The sequence below is a fragment of the Molothrus ater genome, chromosome 6 (genome assembly GCF_012460135.2).
Source record: "Molothrus ater isolate BHLD 08-10-18 breed brown headed cowbird chromosome 6, BPBGC_Mater_1.1, whole genome shotgun sequence".
NCBI classification, from domain to species: Eukaryota; Metazoa; Chordata; class Aves; order Passeriformes; family Icteridae; genus Molothrus; species Molothrus ater.
In genome coordinates this window covers 49,639,108-49,648,952 of record NC_050483.2, presented here as the reverse complement: position 1 = coordinate 49,648,952, position 9,845 = coordinate 49,639,108, and positions in this window count along the sequence as shown.

Here is a 9,845-nt window from a genome sequence, read left to right as displayed (position 1 = left end):
TATTTAGCTTTTGTTTGAACCACTTAAATAAAAAAAGTTTTTAATCTGCAGTCAATACTTTGTTTGAGAATCTGAGTCTCTATCTTCCAAATTATATTGGGCTAAGTCCTCACCCCTGTAAAGAGGTATCTCCATGTTTAAAAAAAGTTAGCTTCATGCTTAAATGAGATAAATGTGTCTCTGCCTTATAATGGAAAGGATTTGACACAATGTCAGTGATTTAGATCAGAAGAGATCCACAAGATCATACAACTTATCTCCCATCCTTAAAGAACTATTTCTAAATAAATCAATAAATCAATAGATAAATAAAACCTTAATGTTTTCTTCAAACTAATTTTAAATGTTATAGAAACACTAAGGAGTTTCCCATCGCTGATAGAATATTTGTCACCACCAACATAATTTTTTCCTCTTTGATTCTTAACAACTGTTTTAGTGGGGAAAATGTCTCTTAACTCCTGTTGAAAACACACTTCTGTGCATTTTATAAATACAAGTAATTTTCCATCACTGCTTAAAACAGGCAGAGGTCTTTGAGCAAATATGGCCAAAAGTATGATGCTATGTATGTTAGCAGTGCTGGTAACTGCTCGCTGTGCTGTGCTGTGTTCTATTCAGGGATCACTGTGAACAGGGGCTAGAAATACATGACAGCAGAAAACTGAAAGGAGTTCAAATGTTGAATGTGTCAGAATAAAGATGAAGACTGAGTTAGTTTAGTGAAATGCCTTTCAGAGAGTACCAGACCACCACTTATGATTTTAGGATTACGGTGTACAGTCTGTTCCTGGAGTTCTGCTGCACTTTTCATTCCCGTTCTTAATCTGGAGGAACTAGGGAAAGGAAGAAGGAGAAGCAGTTTCTCCAACAAAACCATAAACAAATCATGCAGAATAATAATATAAGCTCTTCTCAGATGCATCACTCTGTGTCCTTTGATTCTGATAGCCGTATTAGTAATGTTGCCATTGCTGTGTGATTTATTAGGGGGCTTTGTGTTCACAACTGAGCTGTGCAGCATAAGGCTTGTTATGATCTACACTAAGGGATATGGTTCAGTAGCTCTGAATAGTGTAACCCTATGGAATCTGGAGGAAATGTGTTGTAACTTACATATCTTCTTCTGGAGAATTATGACTGATTTCATTTTTACCTGATGTTTCACCTATTAAAATGAGACATTTGAAAGGAGAGAATTTGCAGCTGCTGGCTTCTCAGAAAAGATCAACTGTTTCTGTAATTATTACAGAAGATAACAATTTAAAATAATGAAACACCCATAACATGTTTTAAGGAAGCAGCTTAATAGAACCAATTGCTCTGATGGCAAACACCATTTATTGAGCTCCATCAATAGAGAAGTTTCAGCAAGCAAATAACGCAAGTGGGAAAATATCAGCAAGGATATGACATAGAAAAATTAGGCTGATGAGAAAATGTTACAGTTGAGCTTCTTGAGGTTCACCCTCTCAAAACACAGAGATACAGAGCAGCAGGCTGGTGAGCTGAGACAGGCTGGTCTGTGTGGCAGAGAACAACGACACAGGATACCGACAGTCACAGATTTCAGAAGGGGCCTGAGGACAGTCAGCTTCTCAGGAGTTTGTAACATGTCTTTTACACTGTGCTACCCATACAAAGTGAAAATTCATCTCCCATCTCTCGGTGTCATTCGTTATTGTTTCAGTCTGTCCCAGAGACCGACGACAACTGGCCAGCCCTCCCTGCTGATATTTCTTCCAACATTTGCTCTGGTGTGCATCTGCAAACATTGGCTATTTACCATGTGGAAGCCTCATGTGTGGATCTGTGTCTTGGCCCAGATTTGGCCTTTTGTTTCTGATGAATTTGAGCTGTTGATTGATCATTTATCAAATCTTTATTTCCATGATCAGTTTGCAAATGTTTTTTACAGAACCTTTGGGTCTCAGTCTGGTTTGTTTTTCCTTGGGCTTTGCTTTCTGTGATGTGTTGTGTTGTAGGAGATACGAGAGAATTGTGACTCCTCTGCTGTTCCAATCTGCAAAATCTGTGCTTACTCTGGCAATAAATCTTCATTTCATTGGACAAGAAATATGTGAGCATAGAGGTGAAATAAGGTTTGGACATGTGACCCTGATGAAGCTGTCATTGTCCAAGAGTTACTGGACTAAAAGAAGTCCTCAGCAATTTCTGGAGGAGAAAAACTACATGAAAAAGAAAAGAACCTAAACATAAATATGTTTATGGCTTCACCTTGAATATTGTGAGCAGTTTTGGTCACTGAAATATATGAAAGACATTGAACTACTGGAGAATATCCAAAGGAAGGCAACGGAGAGGGTGAAGGGCCTTGAGAGGAGGCCATATGAGGAGTGGCTGAGGTCACTTGATCTGTTCAGCCTGGAGGAGATAAGGCTGAGGGACACCTCTTTGCAGTCCACAACTTCCTCATGAGGAGGAGGGGCAGACACTGATCTTTTTGTGGTGATCAGTGACAGGACCTTAGAGAATGACCTTAAGTTGTGTCAGGGGAGATTTAGGTTGGATGTCAGAAAAAGGTTCTTTACTCAGAGGGTGGTTGGGCTCTAGAACAGGCTCCCTAATCTTCTGTGATTCTATGTTCATAGTGTTTCTATGTTTTGTTTTCTGCTAATTAAGAATAAACTACATGTTTTAGGATGATGATGGAGCTTTAGCATTTTATTCTGGAGTGTATTAGACCATATTGCAATGGGAAGGCTGAGGAACTTCTCCCTTCTCACATGCCATGGAAGGCCTAGGCAATAGTCAGTGTGAGCAGGACCTTGGTCCCTTAGCCTCTCCCTCCTTCTGATAAACCTACTCTGATGGGGTAGATCTAACCCTCAGCAGTGATAGAATACCTGGAGAGACAGGGAAAATACATTCATCAGTAATGAAAATGTTCTCCAGTGTATTATACTGACGGCTTGGCTGAAAGGAATTTCTTCATTGCAAACTTGAAGTACCAGAAGGAATTTATTTATTAATTCCTTTATGTGATTTGAAAATAGCTTTAAGCCTCATGTCTACTTTGGGCTAGAACATTGCAGCCAATGCAGAGAGTTCATTATTGGTAAGCATTTGCTTGTATTTACAAGAGCTTATGCGTACTACTACTACTACAGAAGAGAAATTCTTGATTTGGTTATAACACATTACTTCTGTAATGCTTTTACTTTTTTGACCACATTTTCCAGATACAGGTAGAGATCTTGAAAAGTTAAAAAGTTCTGACATAAAATTTTTAATGAAAGTGTTGCATGTTTTTGCACTTTTGCTGTAAGTTTCAGTTTTTCTTTGGTATCTTTGGCAGCTGGTATATTGGGACCCTGTTCAAAATAAAGCAATATCATTCCTGCTGAGTTGCTGAATCTGAAGGAGACAAGTGAAGACTGAAAACCCATGATCACTGAAAAAAAACCCAAGGTGCTTAAACAACAGGACAGAACAAATATATTGCAACACCTTACAAGGAAAAAAACTAAGCAGGTGTAAAAATTATCTTTGAAGTAGCTTTCCAGCTTCCTGGAGTTCAGAATAATAATTGATCATATGATAAACTTATTACACTTACATTGTTTTTCATACTTAACTATTTTTGATGTAAAGTGATAACTGTACCTTAATTCCTCCTACTCCATCCAGATATTTACTCACTAAATAGCCCTTGTCATCATGATATCTGAATGTCTCTTATACACTAATGAATTGTATCCATAAGATCTCCAGTGAGGGTAGGGGAATATTAACCCCATTTCTACAAATGGGAAAAAAGGTAAAGTACACTCTTTTCTATTCTCTGAGTATATCTCAAAGGAATAACAAAAACTTCTGAATTAGGCTTTACACCTTGACAGGAGCTCAGAGGGGAGTGCTGTCACAATCACACAACCATTTCTTTAAAGGACAAATGGCCTTCATTGTGCATAGTGTAGAAATGACTTTCCTGAGGTTATACTGAAAAACTGTAACTGAAGACAAAATTGAACCAAAGTCCCTTGAGTACTGTGTTCAGTGAAGTTTTCTTTCCTTTTATAATTTCTATGTAACGGTTATTTAGTTAATAACATTATTTTCTTTTTTCTTTCCCCCTGTTGTTTCTATTTTTGAATGCATTTCATGCTCCAGGTTCACTGTAGCTCAAGAAAGTCTAACATATTTATGAAGCCAGGCAATATATAATGATCCTGGAGACAATATTGTTGTCCATGATGTATGAAGCAGAAAAAAGAGAGTTTGATTTTCATAAGCTCTAATGACCCTCCTGGGCAGTTGGAAATGTACATTGTTTGAGATAATCAGACAAACTGATGCCATTATAAAAAGATGTATTGTTTCTATTTTATGTTTTCACAAGCATTTTGTCTAATTATTGCTGACATTTCCAACCATATTGTGAAGTTTGTCAGGAGGAAAGGAATGAGTTTATCTCCATTAAAAATGAAAACAAACTGATGTTAACTGTTTTTATAAACTGAGAACACTAAAATAAAATAAAATGCATTAGAGCAATTAGGAAGAATTACAGCAAAGTCTTGACTATATTTTCCTTGTAAAAACAAAAACAAACAAAAAAAAAAGGAAGAAAAAAATTACTAAAAATTGCCATCCATGATTCTGTTGTTCTTAAAAAGCACCCTGAATGTTTTTCATTAAGTTATCTAGCACAGGAAATCTGCTGCTGTTTAACCTTTTCATATTCCTGGTGGTGAAACATGTTTAAATGCTGAAATATGAATGCAGACAGATGATGCACAATCACTTAAGGTTCAACTACTATCCCTATTCCTAGTTAATTTTGTATAACTATATAGAGAGTTGACATAGATATAGATATAGATCATATAGATATGAGCTTTTTCTTGGGCTAAAATTCTATACAGAGTTTATCAGCACCGAAGTACTGCGCTTTGTTTATAGTGGATGCAGTTGGAAGCTAGCAGTATTTTCCAAGTGGTATACAATTATCCTTTTCTGAAGCACAAAAAGATTCAATACTTATTGGCTAATCAGCATATTATTGGTTAATCCCATAGAGTTGGTAAATATGTTGAGATCTTGCTTGCAATGGTATTATGTCAGGGAAGAACACTGTTGCTGATTTATATTACTTGGAGATGAATTTCCATGCCCCAGAGGCCATCCACCTTCTCTCCAGGGCTGGCAGGTGAGCTGGACTCCTTGTATCACACCAGTCTCCAGTGGAATGTGAGAAAATGTGTTGCTATCACTAGCTCAGAAAGGCACCTTCTGCTACTGTGGCTTCAAAAGTAAACAAATAAGTAAATAATCACAGGCTGACCTGCTCTGAAGTTGTCAAAGACAAATGAAATTATGTCCTCAGATATTTTTGGTAGTTTGTGCAGTCTGATCCCTAATCATCTCTGGAGATCAGATTTTCTTATGAAAATATGATTTCCAGATAATGATTTTTCCTAGGTTTTTGACAATTTTTTTCTAGCAGCAAATTTGCCAGCACTATTTGATATAAGTTCAATGTGCTGCCTGCTCAAAAGCAAATAGTACCATTGTGACTAGAGGAAATCTGCTGAAATATCTATTGGAACTAATCACTGTTCTTGATGTTAGTTGTAACACTGCAGATCTCCTTCAAAAAAGCCTCTGAGCTTATTTATCCAAAATACTCCCCTCATTCTGCATTCAAATGCAGCGACAGGAAAAGGACATAATATGTGTGCCTTGAGTGCTGTCCTGCGTGCTCATAAATCATATGAAATTTCTGTACATCTGGGTTACACAGGATACACCACACTGAGAGCTAGCACAACTGAAAAGATGCTAGTCTGATTAAACCCAAAATCCAGTTGTTTCTCTTTGTTTGGGGTTTTGCTTGTTTGGTTGGTTCAGTTTTTGGTTTTTGATTTTTTGGGTTTTTTTCTGCAGCAAAAAGCTGATATTTAATTTTATAAGAGGAAAAATTTTCTAAGAGGAAACAAAGTACTTATTAATGTTGCACTTATCAATGCTGGCATCAACCTAAGTTATTTCAGAGGCTTTTAATAACAGTAGTTCCTGTTCTTGGACAGTCTGTCAGGGTCCTCCATCAAGTGGCTATAGGAGATAATTCCACCAGAAGTCTTGATAGATAATTTTTACAAGATATAATTGGATTGGAATACTTCAAGTTGAATTTTTTTCATTAGAGAAAATCTAAAAGATTTCATGCTATCATTTTTAATAGAAATTGTGGAAAAAAATATTCCACAAAATGTTCAATATTTTGAATTATTTTCTTGATTTATGACCAAATTATATGCAAATCCACTGCCTTAACACTTGAGATATATATTTATGGGGGTTTTTATCACCTGAATAGTAAAACACTGAAAATGGGGCTTGATTACTGAGAATGTTATAGATTTTTTTTCCTGTATACTTCCAGAATTATATTAAAAAACCCCCAAACCTAGAGTTCGAAAAGAAAAGTAGTAGAATGTAAAATTACAAAAGTAGAAGGCTAATATTTTGTTCCATGTTTTTGTTTTCTGCCTGAGGAAATGCAGTGTGTATGAAGAGCATAGTTTACAAAAAAAAAAAAAGAAAGAAGATTGTTTCTTTGAAGACGACATACAACACAATTTTTGTAAATATAATATTTATAGGATCTTGCAATTAATTTACAAAAATTTTACATCAAAAATGTATGCTGATGATTTTACTCTTTAGGGACAACAATTGTCTCCTCAGTCATGTTTTCATACACTAAAGGCAATTATTGTTGCTTCTAGCTGTAATAAAAAAATAACTGAAACAGATAGAAGTGTCTTGGTTGAAATTGAGCTGAAACTCCCACTGTGGAAATAATCAGAAAATTAAAAGCTCTGCAATCTTGCAAATAACATTGCAACTTAATATTATTGGAACATAACATTATTATCTCTTTTTATAGGGAAAACAAACATAAATATATTTTCAAACAACACTGATGCTATGGTTTTGCTCTTTTGGATAACAGAGAAGGAAAAAAAAACAGAGAAAAGCAATAACTCCTTCCAGTTGCGTGTCAAGCAACCAACTGGGAATGTGTGGAAATTATCAACAGTAGTAGGATTATATTTCTGCTACTGTTAGATCAGCATCTTCATCCAACTCAGTGTTCAAACACCTAAGAGATATGGCTGATCTTCCTGTCTCATGGGCTCTAAACTAAATTTTAGTCATGTGTGGGTGACTTACTCTCCTACTAGGTACTGTTAGTTTCCTGAACAGTACAATTGAAAACGCAAAACAGAGATGGCACCAAGTAATTTATAAACCCAGCTTTGTTTTAGTATTCATAATCTCATTTCAATCCCCATGTGACCTTCCACTAGCCCAGGCTGCTCAGAGTCCCATCCGGGCTGGCCTTCAACACTTCCAGGGATGGAACATTCACAGCTTCTCTGGGAAACTTGTGATGGTGCCTCACCACTCTCAGAGTGAGGGATTTCGTTCTTCTGTCTAACCTAAATCTACCCTCTTTGAGTTCAAAGTCATTTCCTCTTGTCCTATCACTACATGACATTGTGAAAAGTTCCTAATGGTAATCTTGTATGACTGATGAGCCTCTGTCTATGCTTTACTCTGAAGTAAAGGGAATTTTGCATCATGAAAACTTTTCTTTCTTAAAAATAGATCTACTTTTGGGTCTATTTCTGCATTGATGCACACTAAAATGCCTCATCAGCCACAATGGGCAGCCTTGATCTCCTGGGTGCCTGAAAGAGAAAAGTCATAGAGAATCTTCAGATCTGCAGAGCTGCCATACTTAGTAGCTGCTCAAAAAACTGGGAGGAAGTTACATCTCTTTATGATGTTACACAACAAATTTGAGATTTGAGCCTGAAAGAAAAATTATGCAGGCTGCGGCCTTTGTTGCTGCATTAACTAATGCTGACTCATCCTAAAAATTAGTGACAAATGTAATTTGTTATATCTACATCCCTATGTCATGAATAGTTTTAAAAGAAGTAATAAATCTCCTTCTTTTCAGAAACATGTACACTTTGGGAAAATAATTACAGGAACAAGTCTGGAAGATGACAGGAACCAAACTGAAGCTCCAGCTGACCCTCAAATGGAAGTCCTTTTGCTGCAGTATTTCCTGTATAGTGCAGTAAAAGCAAGATCTGCATTGAATTTTTTCAAAGAATGATCCAAATGTGTGCATGTTCCCACATGTGAAAAATAACATTTGAGATCTCTCAAATTAAAAGAGACAATCTTTGAAAAGATTTTGTCTTTACCCTCGCTAACCCAAACACACAAATGCCTACACATAAATACCCACATGAGACATGCACACATAAATTCGTACACACATTTTATTTTAGTTTTAGGGGTTATTTTAAAGGATTCTACTAAAAACTAATTGGAACAGAACCTATGCAGGTAAGATTAGTAAAGAAAGAATAAGTTAGGTGGGTATGATATTAAGCTACCCTTAAAGATTACACCAAAATGTGTGCTGGGGTAATGGCAGTCAGATCATCTTAAGGAGCTACCTCTGTGAGATGGAAGTTACCAACCTTCAAACCAGTACCTGGCTGCACACATACTTCTATTTTGCAGTTCCTGGTGGTTGGGTGTGTTTTATCTCTGGGAGGGAAATGTGTGTCCATGTGGCTGTCTTTTGTCAGCTTACAGAGGCGTCATTTCTAGCACCAGGGTGGTAATTGCTGACCTGATTGTTAGTGGTCATAGGGACATTTTCCAAGAATTAGAATTGTATAGAAATCTCTCCTATGTTCACTGCCTCTTGTCCCTAGAGGAACATCTTCATTTTCTGAAATATATTTTCGGGAAAATGAAGGGAAAATGTGTCTTATAATAAAAACACAGAATTTCTAAGAATTTCTAATACACAAGGAGGTATCTTACATGAGGAGATTTTAAACAAAAATCAACAGTGTAAATCTACACCTACTGCTTCTGGAGTGGGAGGATCTGGATTTGAGAGGAATTTAAGAATGTAGGTGAAAGAAAATGTGCAGATGGAGTGTGGCTGAGACACCAAGGACAGAGTGAGGAAACAGAAAATCAGGCGCAAGTAATGAATGATAGAAATATAATCCTGTCACCTTTGTCTGGACATCAATATTTTTGAAGGATGTCCAAACCTAGTCCTAAAGCAAAGTCAGTTTGGGAAAGGAAAAGACTACCTTCTATTCCAGGTTTAATTTCCCAGTAACTGGCAGTACCTACAGGCATCACTATCTAAAATCTGACAGCATCTAGCATCTAAATATGATAGATAAGAGCCTGGCAGACAGGCAGGGGACTCCCTCCCTCTGTTTATTCATGTGAAATTGGGAGGAGAGAAAAACCTCTACAGGATTTCTTTCAGCTCCACCCCTGTCAAAAGCTGAAACTAATGAGCTGGAAATAGGAAATGTGCAAAATAACTGACACTTCCCTATCTGAACTGCATTCCTTAAGAGTTGTTTTTTTTATTACTAGATAAATGCTTTGACATGTGTATTTATGTGAAGTCTGAATGTGATTTAGATACCAACTACCTGCTGAGCTAAGAATATTTGCCTTGTACTTTAACCAATATGTTTATTTAAGGGCTCTTTAAGTTTTAAAATGCCCTTGGCTTCCAGCTCCACAAATGGGTAACCTTTGTATGTGGAATGCATTGTGCACTCCATTTGTTATTAATATAAAGTCATATTTTCCTTTTGCTCTGCTTGATTCTTTTCTTTAAAAGTCCTTCTGCTGTAGCAGACTCATGTGAAAATATGCATATACATGCTCGGAAAAGAATAAAAAAGGCTTATTCTCAGAGCTTCTGCTCAGAGATGATGTCCACCAATCTTGCCTAAATAGCAAACAAA